Source organism: Schistocerca gregaria, chromosome 5 (genome assembly GCF_023897955.1).
Source record: "Schistocerca gregaria isolate iqSchGreg1 chromosome 5, iqSchGreg1.2, whole genome shotgun sequence".
In the NCBI taxonomy this organism is placed as follows: Eukaryota; Metazoa; Arthropoda; class Insecta; order Orthoptera; family Acrididae; genus Schistocerca; species Schistocerca gregaria.
Genome location: NC_064924.1, coordinates 57,512,535 through 57,532,992, shown reverse-complemented (window position 1 = coordinate 57,532,992; position 20,458 = coordinate 57,512,535). Strand labels below are relative to the sequence as shown.

At 44.2% G+C, this 20,458-nt stretch overlaps 1 protein-coding gene across 4 annotated transcripts in view; it reads left to right on the top strand.

Moving 5' to 3' along the window:
• Positions 1-20,458, top strand: part of LOC126271991 (protein MTSS 2) — a 310,108-nt gene that overhangs the window by 75,496 nt on the left and 214,154 nt on the right. The gene's annotated exons all lie outside the window — the stretch shown is intronic.

The following is a 20,458-nucleotide window of genomic DNA, read 5'->3' as shown; positions in this document are numbered from 1 at the left end:
GAACGAAAGACGACCTGTTCCAGCGTTTCGAAGGGCGAACATTGACCGAATATTAGGCCAGACGAGGGTGCAGTGGTTTGGCCACATCCTTCGACCTGATAAATGCCTCCCATATAGTGTCCTCCGTTCTCGTCCTATTGGAAAACGGCCAATGATACGTCAAAGGACGCGATGGATCTAGTATTAACAGATCATAAACAAATGCAGCCGACGGCTGTGGAAGGTGAAGCCAGAGACCGATGAAAATGGACAACCGTGTGCAATAGATATCTCCTATGATGTGACTCATTGCTTTTTTCTTTGTAACGTCCAGGATTATTCAGCTGCCCCTGCCACTGGGTTTTATGCAGCCCGCAACGCCTTCAAATATCTTTTCCAAGGTTTTCGTATTCTCTCGCTCACTAGGCGCAATCTATTAATCTTACAGAAAAAATTAAGTTTTGTAGGAAATTTGACGCAGATTTTGTACTGGGATAAGTTTTTGCCAGAGGCTAGTTTGTTACTGAGGAAAAACGCATTTGAATGTCACGTTGTACCATTTCTTTCAATAATCCGAAACCTATGGCCTCTGGCGAAAATGAATCCCAGTACAAAATCTAACCACGTTAAACTTCCTACAGGGAGGTCGTGGTAAATTTTTCTGTAGGTCTAATAGTTTGCGCGGAGAGAGACAGGGAGAGAGAGAGAGAGAGAGAGAGAGAGAGAGAGAGAGAGAGAATGAAAATCTGGTGCGTTGTATTTGATGGCGTCGCGGGTTTTACAAAAACCTAGAGGTAGGGGCAGCTGAACCGCCCTATTTTTGATTTCTCTTCCTTTCGTAATGTGATTATTTCAGTTTTTAATTATTAAGGATTTAAGGCCCATAATACAATTTATTATTATTATTATTATTATTATTATTATTATTATTGTTAAACACTAGCCGGCCGCTGTGGCCGAGTGGTTCTAGGCGCTTCAGTCCAGAACTGCGCGACCACAACTGCCGCAGGTTCGAATCCTGCCTCGGACATTGATGTGTGTGATGTCCTTAGGATAGTTGGGTTTAATTAGTTCTAAGTTCTAGGCTACTGATGACCTCAGAAGTTAAGTTGCATAGTGCTCAGAGCCATTTTGTTAAACACTACTTGCGTGGTTGTTCTCATGTTTAAAGTATAACCCATTAAATGCTGATACTTGGCTTACAGGTGGCGTATGTGACTGTGTGCGACAATTTTAGAGGTAGAGTTACAGACGTAACAGGTGTTGTGAAAAGTTACGCGGCGTGGTCACGAGTTGTAAGGGCGTAACGATCGGTAATGCCTTGTGATGTAACACGGTTACTGTTACTGACACCTCCACTTACCAACCTATAATGACGACTTACTGATACGTCTCCGGAATTCGATATCACAATGCCGATTACTGCGAAGATAGTTTTCTGTTGAAAGTAGCCTGTATTGAACACTGAAAGGTGCATAAGAATAAAGTACTGTAAAGCATAAGCTTTTGTATTTAAACTGAGTCGCATTTGGTATTTCACTTAATATCGTGTTGCCAAGTTTGTTACGCTGCAGAAATTTACACTGAAAGTGTTCGAAGTCATTGCAAGTACCTTAGTCACTTTATAAAATCCTTTACTTAATTTTGGTTTACTTGTATTTAACTTCGGAGTCGAAGCGGTATTGCCAATTTAAACTTCAGTGGCGTAGCAGTTTTGACACTTGCTCGAAGTTCTCCCGGTTGCTGGAGCTCTCCCGTATCTGTCATTTCCTTTCTGTTGTGTAGAAATATCCTTCGCCCGGCGGGTGCGCCAAGCGAGCTTCACTCTATCAGCGACTGATTGGGCCATTGACGTGAGATTTTTCAATCTCGAAGGCAATTGACCCTTGAGGCGCAGCCGGGGGCCTATTTTCGTTCTTCCCAAACACGAGCTGCGGGCGCTCCCGCGATATATAAAGCCAAGCCAAGCCAAGCCGACCGGAAAGCCTGCTGAGGAACGCGTGCTTGCCCCGTCCGCCGGCACGGCGTAGTGATCCCTGGCGTACAGTGGGCGCCTCTACGGGGAAACTGAGCTGGCCCACACTGCTGCGCACATGCCTTCACTGCACACTGAATTCCAATACGCGCTTGGTGTCCAAGTTCGTAGCGTTTTTTCCGTAAGTTTTATAAACACAACAGATAAACGTAAGAGTTTAGTATCAATAACATACTCCCTTCACTGTTTACACTAGTCTGCCAACTCCGGAGTAACATTCCGATTCCGCGACTGTAGAAAGCGCATCGTTTTCGAGAGCGGAAAAGGTGAAAATCTGACGGCACAAGATCAGGTGAATAAAGTGGTTTCGGAATGTACAGCCTTTTTTTGTCAGTTCAGCAGAACGCAAACCGGCGTAGAATCACTTCACGCAGTCTCCCCGGTTGTTGTTCGTGGATTGCATTTGAAAGACATCTATCTACATATACATTTATACTCCGCAAGCCACCGAACGGTGTGTGGCGGAGGGCACTTAACGTGCCACTTTCATTATCTCCCTTTCCTGTTCCAGTCGCGTATGGTTCGCGGGAAGAACGACTGTCTGAAATCCTCCGTGCGCGCTCGAATCTCTCTAATTTTACATTCGTAATCTCCTCGGGAGGTATAAGTAGGTGGAAGCAATATATTAGATACCTCGTCCAGAAAGGCACCCTCTCGAAACCTGGCGAGCAAGCTAAACCGCGATGCAGAGCGCCTCTCTTGCAGAGTCTGCCATTTGAGTTTGCTAAACATCTCCGTAACGATATCGTGGTTACCAAATAACCCTGTGACGAAACGCGCCGCTCTTCTCTGGATCTTCTCTATCTCCTCCGTCAACCCGATCTGGTACGGATCCCACACTGACGAGCAATACTCAAGTATAGGTCGAACGAGTGTTTTGTAAGACACATCCTTTGTTGATACACAAAATTTTTCTAAGGAGTCTCCCAATGAATCTCAACCTGGTACCCGCCTTACCAACAATTAATTTTATATGATCATTCCACTTCAAATCGTTCCGCACTCATACTCCCAGATATTTTACAGAAGTAACTGCTACCAGTGTTTGTTCCGCTATCATGTATCATACAATAAAGGATCCTTCTTTCTATGTATTCGCAGTACATTACATTTGTCTATGTTAAGGATCAGTTGGCACTCCCTGCTCCAAGTGCCTATCCGCTGCAGATCTTCCTGCATTTCGCTACAAATTTCTAATGCTGCAACTTCTCTGTATACTACAGCATCATCCGCGAAAAGCCGCATGGAACTTCCGACACTATCTCCTAGGTCATTTATATATATTGTGAAAAGCAATGGTCCCATAACACTCCCCTGTCGCACGCAAGAGGTTACTTTAACGTCTGTAGACGTCTCTCCATTAAGAACAACATGATGTGTTCTGTTTGCTAAAGACTCATTTATCCAGCCACACAGCTAGTCTGAAATTCCGTAGGCTCTCACTTTATCAGGTGACAGTGCGGAACTGTATCGAACGCATGACGACTCAGTTGTTGACAATAAATGCCAGCAGTGATGGTTACACCTCGGGGAAGCAGTTCATAGTACACCCCACCGTCGCTGTTCCACCAGAGGCATAACATTCTTTTGTGGATGCGCGCAGGTCTTTGTGTGAGGATTTAATGCTTTACTTGGGCTCAGCCACACCTCTTGTCCCCTTATTTTAGCATAAAGATAGCATTTCTCGCTACCAGTGACAACACACGGTAGGAATGATCGACGTTGTTGACGAGCTAATTGATGACAAGTAAGCAGCGATGCACATATGACCTCCCGCTGAATTTTGTGATTTTTGACTTAGAGAGTGTGGTACCCATACGCCTGATTTTTGAACTTTCTCCGTTACGTGCAAATGTCGCAGGATTGTGGAATGACAACTCATCGTATTTGCCAGTTCTCGAATACTGTGACGTGAACCACTGTGGATTAATGCGTGTAAATGTCCTTCATGGAAACCCCGAAGGTCTTCTTGAACATCAAGTCAGTGTCCAAACGATCCCCCTTAAAACGCGAAAACCCTTTTCTTGACGTCATGTCCATCGGCATTATCCCTTTGCACGGCGCAAAAATTTGTGGCTACCACCGCTGTTGTCAACGCTTTATTGAACTCAAACAGAAGAATATGTTGGAAATTTTCAGATTTCTCCATTGACAATCCATTTTCTAGTGTCCACAGCTCCACTCACTATCCCCGAATGACAAATAGACAGCATTTAAACTCAGATAGCAACACTGAACTACAAATAAAAATGACAATCGTTAAATAAACCCGTATCAACCGGAATAACAATCTGCAAAACAAAAACGCTACGAACTTGTGCACCATCTTAATATATGCATTCTCTACCTACTGCGAAATGCATAGGAATGGCCGGCCGCGGTGGCAAAGCGATTCTAGGCGCTTCAGTCCGGAATCGCGCGACTGCTACGGTCGCAGGTTCGAATCCTGCCTCGGGCATGGATGTGTGTGATGTCCTTAGGTTAGTTATGTTTCAGTAGTTCTAAGTCTAGGGGACTGATGACCTCAGATAGTCCTTAAAGCCATTTGAACAATATTTGTCAGCTTGACTCAAGAGACGATAACAATGGCTTCTATACCCTTCCTAACTGACACATCCAGTCCAGACGGGGTGCTAACTCATACTGATGAGTGGCCGCATGATGTCAAGTTTTTTGTAAATTTGACTCTGTCTTGTAATCACTCAAACAACATCACATACCTTCTCAAACAATTTAAGTTTCTTTTCCTCGTCCCCCTTCTCGATACTTCGCAACTTTTTTTCTAGGCGCTGTAGAATTGATTACACCAGCTTCTATAAAGTTTATTTTGGAGGTGCATCGCACTTTCCAAAACTTTCAGCCGGTAAGCCCTTCATTCGACTTGCCCAAAGATTTTACGGGGTCGTCCCATTTCAAATGAGTTACTAGTATTACCCTAAATACGTGTAGGCCTATACGATATGACGCGCTCTAGATGTTCACCATTAGTCTTGTAAGCGGCAACTATAAGACTCAATCATTGTTACATACAGTCCCCCATTTCATTACACCATGCCGAAATTTTGTCGAATTCTCTCTGTACTTCGTTGTTAAAATGAAATCGCCGCTCAGTCCCGCGGCCTGTGTTCTGTTGGTCAAATATTCTTAGAGCTAGTCACGCAGTTGCGAAGATACAGCTTCAAATCTACATACATACTCCGCAATCCACCATACGGTGCGTGGCGGAGTGTACCTCGTACCACAAGTAGCATCTTCTCTCCCTGTTCCACTCCCAAACACAACGAGGGAAAAATGACTGCCTTTATGCTTCTGTACGAGCCCTAATCTCTCTTATCTTTGTCGTCTTTCCGCGAAATACAAGTTGCCGGCGGTAAAATTGTACTGCAGTCAGCCTCAGATGCTGGTTCTCTAAATTTTCTCAGTAGCGATTCAAGAAAAGAACGCCTCCTTTCCTCCAGAGACTCCCACCCGAGTTCCTAAAGCATTTCCGTAACGCTCGCGTGATGATCAAACCTACCAGTAACAAATCTAGCAGCCCGCCTCTGAATTGTTTCTACGTCCTCCCTCTATCCGACCTGACAGGGATCCCAAACGCTCGAGCAGTACTCAAGAGTAGGTCGTATTAGTGTTTTATAAGCGGCCTCCTTTACATAATAAAATTGAAATGGCAGTTTTCAGTGTTACGTAGTGATTACCGCAGCCACCCTGTTTAAATCACAGTCGTCGCGGATAAAACAACGCTTCACTTCCGTCAGTGCTGCTTCTTAGTTTTTAAACTTAGTTGCATTCTCGACTGTAATAATGAACTTCCTCGATGCCATACAAATAAGTGTGGGATCGCGTAATCTCGCCGTTCTCGAGATGTGTGATCGCTACTGCGATCTCGGATACAGAGTGCGGGAGGGGGAACGGTCTATCGCAGCGGGCCCCGGGCAGGGCTCCGATTGCCTTTCGCGGTCTGCTAATCGCGGCCGGTCTGCGGCGCTCTTCCCCAGCGTGTCGCCGCTCAGAATGCTGGGAATGAAAGCTGCCACGCCCCCTCCTGCAGATCTCTCTGGTTGCCAGCAACGTTCCGCTCCACGGTTTTCCTGCCGCCGCCTGGGGGTGCTGTTTCCCAAAGCCCTGCCCAGCTTTCCAATCGTGCTAACATAAGAAATACAGGGTGTCGTCCGTATATTATCTTCACCACTTGTAACGTTGATAACTGTACTACCTAGTAACACCTGGTTATTCAACGTGTAACAAGGTAGATCATAATATTTTGTTCGTCATTCATAAAAATCTGTGTGTGTACCTCCTAGTGGTGTGGGCGACTTCCTGGGACTGCGGGGACATGTTCAAATGCAAAGGTGTGTAATCAAGTCATGTGGGTGTGTAACCTTGGTTTGGTACACCTGATCCTTAACAAAACCCAATTATAAGAATCCTAATGGTGTGAAGTCAAGTGATCTTGGTCAATCGGATCATCTTTTGCATTCCTGCTGTCTGGAAAGTTTTCATTCGGGATATGACGAACGTTACATCCTGCTGCAATATGGAAGGTTGCACGTGTTCCAGATGTGACACAGCCAGCTTTCGCGAATGGACCAGTAATGCAGACGAACGTCAGTCAGAAGCACACACCGAACTCGAGCCTTTCTCTTTCCATTCCACGTGCAACATGGCAGCCTGATCTCCATGTGCGAATGCTATTACCATTCAGTTTCCTTAAAAAGTCGACTCGTCAGAGAAACAAGTCTTTAAAAAAAAAAAGGCCTTATTTGTGTCATGGTTTTGGTTAGCGTATCCACTGTAAAGTGTTGGAGCCGAGGCTTGTCTCTCGCCTTTTAGTACTTCAATCAGTTGCAGCTTGTAGGCACCAAGGCGAAACCTGATAGGCAACGGTTTGTGCACTGTTAATCATGTTATTTCCTGTTTCCTGACATCTGGCGTGCATAGTCCACGGTGGCGTCTGAAAAATATGGGCAACTTGCTCCTGTTTATGGCTACAACTACGTGAAAAATGCTAAGTCAGAATAATTGGTCGGGGCTGTGACTCTCTTCCATGTTGTTGTTCTTGTTGCGGTCTACAGTTCCGAGACTGGTTTGATATTGTGTTGAAAATTCCGTTTCAGTAGAGTATCTACGCTTTCTCCTGTACCGTTTTAAAAGTATTAAAGTCCAAAGTTGTATAGACAATTAACGGACACACTGTAAAATAAATGCTTTGCATTGGTAGAATGTGTGCTGTATACATCATGCTTTCGTTTTCGGTTGTGCTCATCCGGGAGAACTGTGCAAATCGAATACAGATGTAGTAGATATTTTGAAGTGTGTATCAATTCATTCTGAGTAAGCAGATTCAGAAGGATGTAGGTTGCAGTAGTTACTGGGAGATGAAGCAGCTTGAACAGGATAGAGTAGCATGGAGAGCTGCATCAAACCAGTCTCAGGACTGAAGACAACAACAACAAACATCGTAAAGAAAACTAGAGTATTAAAGTGAAACTTCCACGATTTTATTAAAATGTGATCAAACCAAGTGCAATCAGAATTTAAAAATACGGAGCATGAGTGCTTAGGGCAAAACATTAAAATTATGCGGCGAAAGACACCGAAGACACAAAGACTCCCTCTCCTAATGAGCGAGAGAATAACGTACTTGTCACTTACTTGGCTCTTAAAAACGGGTAGGAGAATTTTAAGTTCATCACATTTCCTCTGAGTTGTTCACTATTTTCAGAGATAGTGTTATGGTAAATGAGGCATCGGATTCAGTGACCGTAGACTGTGCGGACACACGAACACCTGTGGAAGTACTTCCAAATGTAGTGTTTCATCAGTGTTTCGATAGTACAGAATTATAACATCGCCGCATTTTTGCTCATTGTGTAATGATCCACATTTTTATTCCGGGTCTTTAATCTCTTTCCCTGTCCATGTTAGGCCAGTATCAGAAAGGTTCATTCAGTAGACAAAGGTAGATTCGTGCGTCATCGCCTACATACTAAACTGCTGTGACTTCTGCAATGTTCAAAAATGGTTCAGATGGCTCTGAGCACTATGGGACTTAACTGCTAAGGTCACCAGTCCCCCAGAACTTAGAACTACTTAAACCTAACTAACCTAAGGACATCTCACACATCCATGCCCTAGGTAGGATTCGAACCTGCGGCCGTAGCGGTCGCGCGGTTCCAGACTGTAGCGCCTAGAACCGCTCGGCCACTCTGTAATGTTCCCAGAGTCGATAAATTAAATTGTAACATCGCTCCACTTTCTCGACTGAAGCGACATCGAAATCTGCCTTTTTTCCATGGCTACTTCCATTAATTTAATGTACCTCATTGCAGACATCTACTGGAATGGTTAGTTGCGAGTTATTTCTCTCCTCATTTTTTCGAAACCAAGCCAGCCTTCTGCGTCTGTTGACATACATATCGCCGCATATCTCCCTTAAACTGCAGTGCAGTGCAGCTATTTGCGTATATTGGTTATAATGCCAAAACGTAACAGCTAATTAGCTCGTGAACTGAGTGTTTGTGAAGAGAATCAGATTTTATTTCCAGCAGTCCATACAACCGAGCACTTAATTTTTAAAAGACATGAGAGAGAAAATTAAACCGCTAGTACACAAAGGACATGAACATAGTGGAAATTTTGAAAATTTGTGTCTTCAAACTTCATCATTAATGAACTACTGAATCTGAGAAACTAATCAAATTAAAATCCAGTCACGTCCAAAGTTAAAATAGAATACGTTGATAAAATTTGATGAACTTAGATATATTCTCAGGTTTGGTGCTCAAAGAACTTTGAAGTAGACGGAGTGAGAAGTCTTTAAGAAATTTGAATATACCGATATAAACTTTGTTTTTTTATATTTTACACACCACAGAAAAAATACAGGATGTTACTTCATCTGCACAATAATACCAATTTGACCACAGTATTAAGAGGTGTCTCCTTTTCGTTCGTAGCGACGTGATCTGTTAATGGCAATTTTCTTCTAATTAAGACCAGAGTTAAGAAACCATGGGGTATATGCTGTTCGAGAATCAAATCGAAAGTTGTTTCTGTCCTTACTGCATGATGACCATTCTTCTTCTGAATTCAACTGCAGACTGTCAGTACTGATCAGTGTGGTAGAGCTATTTTAAGGGTTGGTGCACTTTCGTCAAGCTGGTCGGTGCATTTATTGCCCCCTTACGCCAAAGTGGCCATGTTCTACCAGCAATGCATCGATTGAAGATCTTTCGATCTCGTTAAATTCATAGAGCTAAATAGTGCTACTGCATAATATTAAAAAAAATTTCTGGCTGTAAGGTCTGACCTTGTAGAAAAGGCAATGTCGCGAAATTGAACTTGGTCGTGTTCGGCCGTTGCTCCGCGGTGTTGGTGGCGGAAGCCAGAAATGAGGGAACAGCGTAGTCTCAATAAGAAAATTGTTGGCGGCAGCGGCAAGAGCAGCTGGGGTCATTACAAGCAGTTAAATTAAGGCGAGCCATCAAATGGACGACGGCCTGCAGCTCATCTCAAACGACGCACATACGTTACCATTCCGAATTGTGGCTGTCCCTTATTCCTAGCATACAAGGGGGCACAGTTGTAAAAACCGGGACCATTCGTAATATTCAAGTAAGCTTCGCGTTCTGTGTTCAGGTTCTCTGTTACCGGATGTTTCATGAAAGGAGTAAATGGAACCACTGGGTTAGTTGTAAACTCATTACTCGCCAGAGTGCTCATAACTCGACGCAGTTATTTGTATCCAATGCCACTCTTAACAGTGATGTTTTTTTGGATCGTGGTCTGCTGCTAGGAAACACACCAACAGTTGATAAGCGTAGTAGTGGGGGATGATACAATCCACATCCAGCTAGCAAAACATACGCGAGTCAACGCACATAATATAATTAATATGTGAATATAAATATTAGATGACTGCAACCTAAACACTTGCGAATTATTGTTTCCCGTAAACAGGGTTTCAGGTGTTTCAAAGTTAATCTTCAGATGAAGCTTGCAGATGTCACATATTTGATTTCTTAGCGTGGCGACGGGTAGTGACACAGTGACCAGGTGGTGGAAACAGTGTGTGTCACAGTGAATGGTGGTTCAGGGAAAGTTTTGTCGTGATTCTTCAGCTACTGCGCCAGTATAGACGGTATTATTGCCAACATGTACACGGTAGCTTCCATTTTCGTTGCCTATGGCTCACATAATTGATCACTATTCATTATAAAGTGTCAGTATATATCAACCAGCATCGAGTATGTGCTGCACAGCTGATGCGTACTACATAGACCTTACCTCAAAGGTACAACGTTTTTGTTGGAAATAGTTATTTCCTCTTCGTGCACGTAGTATAAACGTGTTACGGGCAGATAGATTTAACCTACTGCTTTGGTTCTTTTGTATGAGTGTTACATTTAGTGGATGGCATTTACGCGATGATCTACGGTAACATGGTTACGACTTCTTTTCTTAATAAAAACAGTCAATGGAAAAAGTATGTATCTATATTTGGAGGGCTAATAGTCTGTTGTGCTGGATAAACTGACACTTATATAAATATTCTCCTCCAGTTCTGTTTGGAATATTTCGTAAGGATCTTTAAGCTGTGAAGAAACCATACTACTAAAACCTGTATCATTATAAATAATCTTTTCTTTTGTTGGTGAAATGAAAATTGCCATTTTGGCTGTGTGGATAACGTAAAACGTCCTCTAAAGTTCTTATTTCATGATACGTTAGATTACTTAAAACGAACAAAAAGCTATAATTTCGTGTAGCGGAGAGTTCTTACTTTCGACAGGGACGAAACGAACGCGTGTGATACTAAAGTATCGTTAACAGTAAATGGATTCCGATGTAGCTGTCAGATTCCAGCCAGGCGTCTTGACAGTATACATCAATGAGAGAGTCCTTGAGAATGGCACTGCGAGCCCGAAACAAGTTGCAGAGAAAATTTACAAATAGTCAAGCAAAGTACGGCCGTGGAACTTTCATTTCCAGAACAGTAGGATTATCTGATAATTTAGGGTCTGATGGGGTTGGTGTAAAACAGAGCTAAAGCAGTGTGTACACTGAGCAAGCAGTTAATACTTTCGCTCTCTTTTACACACATTGCAGATTGCTTAAAGGGTACGAAACATACGTATGATAGGCCAGCAAATTAACAGTAAAAGATGGGGAAGTAAGGAAGATTAAGGCGTAACTTTTCGCCGACGACGAAAACATTAGAAACGGAGCCCAAACTCATTCAGTGGAACAATTGTGGCATTTACCTTAAGGAATTTAAGGAAGCCCGTGAAACCTAGAGTTTGGTGGCCTTCGAACCGGATATAATCAGCCAGCTTTATATGAACGACATGTTACATATTATAGTAACACTTGTGGATACAAGACATCATCACACCAACCATAATTGTACTGCTGTTGTATATGCGGCAACGGATTGATTAGTTCTAACCGACCACGTATTTGTTGATAATTTTATGAGACGCAGATTGCAAGTCCGTATCACTGATTCGTGTTTGAAACTGCAGTTTCGTCAAGCAAAAGCTTTTTCCACTGACAAGAGGCTGACTGCAAAATAATAAATCCGTAAACTGGGTCAAAACAGAGCAAACGCTTGCTTGGACGTTTCGACTCTGCTTTGAAAGTAATCTATCAAGTTGTATCCTCCAAAGATGTGATCGATAAATCGTACCGCCACGCAGTCAACAGACAGAGCTCCGAGTATTCAATGTGCAAGTTTGCCACGCGTTGTGGTAAACATGCTTTCTAAGAGGCGCGCGCACACACACACACACACACACACACACACACACACACACACACACACACACATTCCTAGAGTGTGATACAATAATTACATCAAGTTACAAATCAGTATTAGTTCAGCCGATAAACACTTCAGTGGTAAAGTCATTGTAGGGATTGTCTGTATTTTAGTGAGAAGTTACGCTTGAATCACCAAGCAGTGTAGTAAATAAGCTGTCGCGTGTTATCGCAGTGGGCAGTTCAAAACGATGTGGTCGATGTCCTGGACCGCGCCACAACTTCCTTGGTGTGAGTCACAATTATAAGACATATAGGTGAAGAATGAGATTTTTGACTCTGCAGCGGAGTGTGCGCCGATATGAAACTTCCTGGCAGATTAACTGTGTGCCGGACCGAGACTCTAACTCGGGACCTTTGCCTTTCGCGGTCAAGTGCTCTACTGAGTTACCCAAGCACGATCCACGCCCCGTCCTCACAGCTTTACTTCTGCCAGTACCTCGTCTCCTACCTTCCAAACTTTACAGAAGCTCTCCTGCGAACCCTGCAGAACCAGAACAACTGAAAGAAAGGATATTGCAGAGACATGGTTTAGCCATAGCCTGGGGAATGTTTCCAGAATGCGATTTTCACTCTGCAGCGGAGTGTGCGCTGATAGGAAGCTGTGAGGACGGGGCGTGAGTCGTGCTTGAGAAGCTCAGTTGGTAGAGCACTTGCCCGCGAAAGGCAAACGTCCCGAGTTCGAGTCTCAGTCCGGCACACAGTTTAATCTTCCAGGAAGTTTACTAGGGTGATAGAGAACTTTGTGGTGCGCACCAAGGGAGTGCTTCTGCCTTGCAAGGACGTTTGGTAGTAGGCATACAGCGGCAAAATGTCTTCGCCTATGTTGATATTATAGGCGCTATTTGTGGTTCCATTTCGTTCTGATGCGCAGCCAAATATCTTTGAGAAGGTTTTTGTGCCGTTGTAAAAGGCATCGGCAATTTTTATTCACGTGATACTGTAGTGCCACTTTACCCCACAGCATGGTGATATTACAACGTAGTGGCTGGTGGGATGTGTCTTCCCATTACATCACTGTCGATAAGTAACATCTCCCCCCCCCCCCCTCTCTCTCTCTCTCTCTCTCTCTCTCTCTCTCTCTCTCTCTCTCTCTCTCTCTCTCTCTCTCTCTCTCTCTCTCTCTCAGTGTGTGTGTGTGTGTGTGTGTGTGTGTGTGTGTGTGTGTGTGTGTGTGTGTGTGTGTGTCGCCGGCATCTAGGAAGCTAATGAATTTGTCAAGGCAAGTGGGCCGCGCTAGCGTGTTTACGAGGCCCAGTGGGCGGTACCACGCAGTCTGGCAGGCTCGCAGGTGCACCGGAGCGGCTGCGGCTGCACAAAGCGGACCGTGGCCGGCTTTTTTGCCGGCCTGCGGGCATTGGTCGCTGGAGCGGCCAGTGTTTCCGCTGCGATGCGCGGCCCAGCGTTGTCGCGTCTGTCCGCGCAGCGGCGCCGTTGTCGGCTCTGCAGTGCTGCCCTGTGCCCCGCAGGTGCTTCACCACCACATCCCATCCCGTTTCCGGACCATTACCTTTCTCGGAAGGTGGACTGAAGAATGGCGGATGTACGTAAGATCTGACAGCCTATACTGGATTACAGTCTACTCTTCGAAATTCTGAACGTAAAAGGGTTAAAATACAGGGTGCGAAGGTTATCTACGACTCACAGAAATCAGACTCCACAGTTGCAAGAGTGAAAGACATGAAACCGTAGTTGAGCAGGGAGGAGGCAGGTTTGTATTCACTGTGTACACCGAGCAATAGCAATGGAGATACTATCGAAGACTGTTGTGTACATAGTTCCGCGTAGTCAGCGCGTACACAACTTTCCCACTAGAGGGCGCCCCGCTAAGCACAAAGCGCAGGCGCAGCGCTCGTCCGTCTGCGCACTAAGAGATGGCGCTGCCATAAAGACGGACCAAATTCTGCTTCCGCCGATTCCCGTATTAATATGTAATGCAGCCAATGAGATTGCTGCTAACGTAGAACCTTTTCTCCTCGCGGATCACACCCGAGCAGTGATACCTGAACGCGCGAGGTATTATAACGAGTGTACAGACTTCCGATTAGCCAGTCTGCATTTGTCTGCATTTGTCTGCATTTATGTGCACCTGTCTGTACCAGTCTACATTAGTCTGTACCAGTCTACATTAGTCTGTACCAGTCTACATTAGTCTGTACCAGTCTACATTAGTCTGTACCAGTCTACATTAGTCAAATTTGTCTGCGCCTAATAAGATTACCATATTCCTGCACATAGCCATGAAGACAAATGAATAGACACTTTGTCAAGTAACAGCGATATCTGAGAATAAGATTAACATGCCAAGACCAAAGGAACTTCTGATTGTCATTTGTAAACAGCATCCAGAATAAAGTTACGTAATATCTGTGATTTTTATTATTTTAATAAATGTATGTGAAAATTAATCAAGTTCTGTTTAAAGTTGGTCACAGTCAATCTGCTACTCTAAGCGTGCAAGTGGCATTTCTATCGTCTGACCTAACGGCAGAAGATAAACACGCCATGGTAAGACCACGAGACATATTGCTGACACTCGCATACTTCGATAGAGCGACAAGTCAAATAATCTGATGCTGTGTGTACCGAAGGTCTTACAGTATGCACACCACAAAGACAGTGCTGCCAAAGCAGTTACTAAACACAGCCTTCCGAAATGCCGTCACAAAATACGACGAACTAAATATTCCATAATTCGAATCGAAAACAGCTGTCAACATCAGTAACGTAGAAGTAAATATCCTCGGAGTTGTGAAGCAACTTAAATCCCTTTATAAAAGCAAGTCTTCTGGTCCGGACTGCATACCAGTTAGGTTCCTTTCGGAGTATGCTGATGCATAAGCTCCATATTTAACAATCATATACAACCGTTCGCTCGACGAAAGATTGGAAAGTTGCACAGGTAACACCAATATTCAAAAAAGGTTGTAGGGGTAATGCACTAAATTACCGGCCCATATCGCTAACGTAGATATCAGCAGGATTTTAGAACATATATTGTGTTCGAACATTATGAATTACCTCGAAGGAAACGGTCTATTGACACACGGTCAACATGGGTTTAGAAAACATCATTCCTGTGAAACACAACTAGCTCTTTATTCACATGAAGTGGTGAGTGCTATTAAGGGATTTCAGATAGATTCCGTATTTCTGCATTTCCGGAAGGCTTTTGCCACTGTATCACACAAGGGCTTGTAGTGAAATTGCGTGCTTATGGAATATCGTCTGTTATGTGACTGGATCTGTGATTTCCTGTCAGAGAGGTCACAGTTCGTTGTAATTGACGGAAAGTCATAGAGTAAAACAGAAATGATATCTGGCGTCCCCCAAGGTAGTTTCATAGGCTCTTTGCTGTTCCTATTCTATATAAACAATTTGGGAGACAATCCGAGCAGCCGTCTTCGGTTGTTTGCAGATGACGCTGTCGTTTATCGACTAAGTCATCAGAAAATCAAAACAAAGTGCAAAACGATTTAGAAGAAATGTGCGACAGAGTTCCATGCTTGTTGGATTTCGTCAGTCAATACAAGGACGGCAGGCCGTGGTGGCCGAGTGGTTCTAGGCGATTCAGTCTGGAACCACGTGACCGCTACGGTCGCAGGTTCGAATCTTGCCTCGGGCATGGACGTGTATGATGTCCTTAGGTTAGTTAGATATAAGTATTTCTAAGTCTAGGGGGACTGATGACCTCAGATGTTAAGTTCCATAGTGCTCACAGCCATTTTTGAGCTTTTGTATTACCTCTGCTGTGGTTCGTCTGTTATTTTACTGCTCAAATAGCAAAATTCATCTGTTTTTAGTGTTTTACGCCCTAATGCAAATTGCTTTATCATCGCGTGAGTTAATTAATACACAGTCCATTACTTACGCTTCACTTTTCTTTAATCGTATACTAGTTAGACACCATCCATTCCGTTAAAGTGCTCAGTCCTTTGGCGTCTCTGTGAAAAATCCGAATGTCCGGGACAAACCTCTGTTTTTATTACTGCTCAGTGACGTTTAATTCCCCTTCGAAATTCCACCATGGTTTCCTGTATTACTTGCTCAATGTTTCGGATTGAATTACATTGCGGCGGGCCATTTAATTAAATTCGCGGTGTAGGTTGTGCGAGAAGCCCATACAGCGTACTGTACAGACAGGTAAGGTAAGGTGTGGTGCGGTTGTAGAAGTGGAAGGCCCTCCCTATTCCGTGCGCTCAGAGCGCCAGGGGGGCGCGGCCCGGCCCGGCAGTGTGGGACAAGGGCGGAGGAAGCGCTATCGGAACACTCGCGCATTGTCCGTCGGCGCCGCGGCTGCTTCCGCCGAGATTAAACAGCCCGCGCTTCCGCCGCCGGCCGCTGACTCGGGCCGCTTTCTCGCCAATTTGCCAGTTTCTGCCGGGGAGGGCTGCTATCTGCACGTGGCCGGTTGGCGACGAGGATGGGCGTCCTTCCTCGTTGCGCAAGTCGCATCCTGGATAGCAGAATGGCGCGTTCTGCGCAGTTGCATTCCCTCACTGTTCAGTCGGAATGTGTGGACCACTGCATAGCACTGCACCCACAACTGGTTAATAAAGAAAAGGACTAGCTGATACACGCCTTATTAGTTGAGGACGAATGTGGCTCCTGGTTTTGTTTGCGCGTTACATGGGATGTAGCAAGTGTCTGACAACCAAGAAACACATTTTAGCTGAGGGGTGTTCCAGGTACAAGACGGGAATTCCTAACGTCCCCTCTACCATGAGGGGGGGGGGGGGGGGAGGATTTGTTGGTAGGCTCAGTGGATAGAGCGCACAAGTTGACGACAGCTGCGGACAAAGCATTCCAATGTAAGCAATTTTCCGCACCGGTTTCCCTTAAGACCTAGACGTCCGGTCAAGCCTCTGGGATTCCCCGTGGCGTTAGCGGAAAGAAAGGCTATTGAAAACGGACTACAGTAGCAGAGTAAGGTTGGCTGAAGGCGGGAGAAAAATTGGGTAGCAAGATGGCATTGTCGAGAAATCCTTGAGGACAAATTCAATGTCTGTATACAGTGAGTAACGTTAATATTCGGACTGTTCCTGTTGTGGTTGGCAGGAGAGCCAACACCGTGTTACTAGAGGAGGCCGAAATGCACGCGTTTTAGCTCACGCAGGCTGGCGTGGGGTCTGGAACAGAACAAGGAAATTAGAATTTAGAAACAACGGACGTAGCTGGTGGAATACTTAACTTTAATCCACTAATGATTAACAACGGTCTTGACGGTACATGATTCACAATATCAATAACTGATAATGGCTGCTCGCTAGGTCGTAGCAAATGACGTAGCTGAAAGCTATGCTAAACTATCTTCTCGGCAATTGAGAACGTAAGTGCGCAGTGAACAACCATCGAGTAAAGTCGGCTGTACAACTGGGGCGAGTGCTAGGGAGTCTCTCTAGACCTGCCGTGTGGCGGCGCTCGGTCTGCAATCACTAATAGTGGCGACACGCGGTTCCGACGTATACTAATGGACCGCGGTCGATTTAAAGGCTACCACCTAGCAAGTGTGGTGTCTGGCGGTGACACCACAGTTCCAGTCGGTACAGAGCCACGCAAAATTAATACCAGTTCTGATTTACGGCAACATGTGATACTTCACGACACGACAGGTAAATCATAGAGACGGACTGCTGCCGTTCTCAACATCAGTGAATGTTATGACAGATATCGTCAGTCAATTCAAGATCGAGGACCGTATACCGAAAAAGGGTCAATCAAATAATCTGGATGCACGTGACAAGTTCAGTGTAAGACGGAAAATAAAGGATCCTACAATCAGTGCTTTGAAATTAGCAAGTGAGCTTGTAAACCAGACTGGAAGGAAGTTAAAGCATCAAACGGTTCTACCACACTGGACTCACGCGGGAGGACGACGGTTCAAACCCGCATCCGTCCATCCAGATTCGTTTTCCGTGATTTCCATAAATCGCCCCGGACAGATGCCGGGATGGTTCCTTTGAAAGGGCACGGCCGTTTACCTTCCCCATCAAAAAATAGCTCTGAGCACTATGGGACGTAACTGCTGTTGTCATCAGTCCCCTGGAACTTAGAACTACTTAAACCTAACTAACCTAAGGACATCACACGCATCCATGCCCACGGCAGGATTCGAACCTGCGACAGTACCGGTCGCGCTGTTCCAGACTGTAGCGTCTAGAACCGCTCGGCCATCCGGTCGGCCCTTCCCCATCCGGTCGGCCCTTCCCCATCCTGGGCACAGAGTTTGTGCTCAGTCACTAATGACCTGGAAATCGACTAGACGTTAAAACCACAGTCAAACGTTTCGCAGAGCATTTAGAGATAGTGGTTACAATCGAAGTGTCTTGGAAGAAACCGTATGTGAATTAACATAATCCAAAGGAGAGAGCAGACGTCGCTCAAGAGTTTATTATGAAGGAACATATTGTAACGTCATTTTTACCAAGGAAATAACTTGGTGTCGGATGGGCGAAGGATGATGGGGCGGAGAAAGAATGAAGAATTTAAAGCCATGAATGTCCAGCCGACTATAAACATGGGCGTGGCAGTGTTGTTCTCTGGGACTACACATCCACATTCAGACTGAGCGGAATAGTGTTCATCGGCAATATTGTGGAAAAAATGTACCTTCCTGAACATACTAAAAAGCAATTTACGCAAAAGTCCTGAAACAAGGTGACATAAAGTACGTTCAAGTTTTACCAGGACAATGGACCGATTATGAGGCTTGCATTCTGCTGGAATATTTGTTGTAAAATTGCCCGAAAGTCTGAAAAATACCGAAATCACCAACCTTAACCCTAATGATACATGAACTAGAGACATACTAGAAAACCACCATCTACCGAAGAAACTTTAAAGCGTCGATTAGGAGTCGACGGTCTATAGCGGTATACCGCTGCGTTCGAACGAAGGGAAACGACAGAATGACTACCCGAAAGATATTGGAACGTAAATTTTTCACAAATTTGTCTTGAATTAATGAGTTGTGAAAAGTAACGTGAAAATAGATCAGTTTTATTTTAAACGTGTTGTTAAAGAGCTTTTATAAGTTACGGTAGTAAAGTTTATCATTTACAAGATATATAACTTCATATACTACTTCATTATGTTTTTTGTGTGATGTCTTAAGAATAAAGTTACGATACTACAAATTAAAGATCTGTGTTCGAATGTTAGCATTACTGACTGTAAGAGACAGACCGTCGAGCAGTTCTACTGCCTTAAATTGGGAATGTATAAGCTTCACCGTGACTGTTAGGAATTTCAATTGAAATGCTATGTCCAGTAACAATTTGTTTGCTTTTATATGGAGTTGGTGATGCAAGCACGATAGGAAGAACGTAACGGCTGGCTACCAAGAAGTCGCACACGCAACACTTAAATTTCTTGTTCACTGACAAAAATCCACATGACTGGTGTAACGCTTTTGTATGCATAGTGGAAATAAAAATACAGTAACTTGTAGTTGCAAGTTGAACTCACAGTACCTCCACCGTGTATCTCTTGGAAGGATCGCAAAAGTTGATCGTTGGGAATGGGATGTGGTACATAAACTTTTTATTTGATACGTTCGCAGACTGGGGGAAAGTGGCGGCTGATTCATGTAAGAAATACACTTCGTAATGCGGCTTTTATTGGCATCCGGTGGCATGTAAGGGCATGGAAAAAATTAAGATATAGCAGTTAAGGCCAATTCACGCTTCACGTCCCGTCAAAATATTCCGCGCATTTCAAATGGCGGCATCCACACTAGCCGTCACGTCACGTCACAGTCAAGGTTTCTTAAGAAGAAAGTTTTTGATGAGTGACGTCGTCATCCGTTGTTGATCACGTGACCCCGAGCTCATTGCCTCCCGACACATGGCTATGCTCTCATCTCCATTCTTCGATTCGTCGCGCTCTTCATGGTTGATATCTGTTGGCACTATGTCTTTCTAACTCGTCATTTGTGTTAATTGTTATAAATTGTTTCGTTTTAGTTCTGTCGTTAAAAATTATAATGACGAAAGATTAAAGGAAGCAGTGTGGCAAGTCTGTATTGTATGACATTCAACGTACTAAAATACTTGCCCTCCACAGTTAATAAAGTGGACTTCTAACCGTACCGGCACCGTTTGTAATACTGTACAACGAAATGGGTTGCAGTATGGCTGCATTTTAAAGTGAAAAAAGTGCGATGGGTAGAATCAGATTAGTCAGTAAGTGAAATTTATTTGTATGTTGTCAGGCACTTGTAATGTTTCATAAGGAAATGGGCCGAAACCCTCAGGTACTGCAACAGGGTCAAAAATACTTTTGTTATTTATTACACAACTAGTACATCAGAACTGTTTGTTCGGAGATGATTGTGACAGACTTATTTATTGTTCAAGCATAGTGACCGGTATTTCCGTCTGTGGTCTCACTACCTAACCCGAGCACAAATCAGTCACTTCAAATATTGAAAGCCAAATACAAGGTGTAAAGGAAATTTATAGATCTCTAAGCTAAAGGTATTGAGGGAGATAAGACTATTACTTAACTATTGGACTGGCAACAAAACTTCACCCCAAACGGACCAGTTTTTCATGGGGTAAGATGGCAGCTCGTAACACTGTGTTCATTTTAGTAATCGTGGGTGTGGTTTGACGTAACCGATGA